This window comes from Hakea prostrata, chromosome 9, assembly GCF_041222555.1.
Source record: "Hakea prostrata isolate BN-2017 chromosome 9, UWA_Hpros_2, whole genome shotgun sequence".
NCBI lineage: Eukaryota > Viridiplantae > Streptophyta > Magnoliopsida > Proteales > Proteaceae > Hakea > Hakea prostrata.
The window spans coordinates 4,625,070-4,626,754 of record NC_142608.1 but is presented as its reverse complement, the minus strand read 5'-3'; positions in this window follow the sequence as shown (position 1 = coordinate 4,626,754).

Here is a 1,685-nt window from a genome sequence, read left to right as displayed (position 1 = left end):
ATTTAGCATCTATGCATGAATTATCACAGACATTGTCACTTTCATCAATATAGATATTATTATTAAAATATATTTAGACTTGTCATCCAAGAACTTATTCGAAATTATCTAATGAAATTAACTTAAAAGTTTGTTTATTGGTATTTTACCAAATACAATCATTTAAATTTTATAAAACCTATCATTAAAAGATCCCTAGGAGCTTTTCATAAGATGGAGGATGAAAACTATATATTAGTCTTACGTGAGATTTATGAATAAATGGTTGTTTGATAAGGAATATCAGTTCTTTCTTGCGAATTCAAACCAATTTCTAATCCAATCATTGTTTTAAATAACTAGATTTACCAATACTTAATAGCATAAAATCTCACTCTTCTGAAAGTGGTAAACGATCACTATCACCTTTAAGTACGTTGCATCTACTCAGTGTCACCAACCTAAGTCAATCAAAAAGTTTTGAGTTAATTTTTCTTGCAATTTAGTATACCCTGATGACCATTTTAGAGTCTGAACAAGTAGGAAACATTTTCTTCTCTTTTTTTTTACGAGAAACTGAGCATTGTATGAGAGATTGCTACTTCCTACCCAAAAAGTAAAAATAAAAATAAAATAAAATAAAAAAGCAACAAGTCAGACATTAGAAGATGATAAGGAAAAAATAATAAACAACCGGGTCCAACCTTGGTTGGGTCCGGGACCCAGTCAGGACTGGGTCAAAGGTTGAACCAATAAAGCAACGAAAGTGTTAAGGAAACCGATTGTTATGGAAAGAGATGTGCTCCCATCAAATCCGGGATACACGATCGTGCTATACATGGAAATTACAACTAATTCCAAAAGAAGGAAAGAAAAAAAAACCCTACGATCGGATAGCGAACAAGAAAGATCATGAACAAATCCAACGATTGAGAGTAAGAGGTAAAACCTATATAAACTAAAGGGTTGTTTAAAATGGAGGTATCTGAATCATTTCCCTCCTTTGACGTTATTCAAATAAGCTCTACAACTAGTCAGAGCTTTGTGGTGTTCCAACTACTGGCTTAACCTTCAAAGGTAGCTTCCTAACTGCTGAGTTAGCCCACAACTGACATTGTTTTACAAGAATTCAAGGGCTAAACAATTTTTAGAACATCAGAAAGAATGAAGAAAAAGAAAGAAAGAGACCAGCGGGGATCAAAACCTAATCAGCTTCTTCTTCTGTTGTTGACCTAAGTTTTCTTGACAAACAAATTTATGAACAAATCTAGTGCTGCTTCTATTTTACAACTGTTACATCAAATTTTTTGATTAAATTACTACTTTCTCATGTTGTGGAACTCAGTATTTTTAGAAACAATAGAATTTTGGTGTTGTGACTTACCTACACATTCCCTCGTGGTTTTACATTCGAATAAATTTAATTTTTTACCGAAAAAAGAAAGATACAGAGTGTTCGTATGTGTCATCTTCTCTTTTTTTAGAATACTTTCTAGTCCTCCCTGGCTTCCGTATCACAACAAAAGAAATATTAATTTCTTTTCCTGACTTGAATTGGAGAGCAATACAAAGAAATGAATTCTTCACACCACATATTCATGCTTGATAGCTATATGTCATGATCATCATTAATATTATTAATAAAATAATATTTAGTGACTTGTTATCAGAGAACTTATTCGAGAAATATTGTAATCATGGGATTT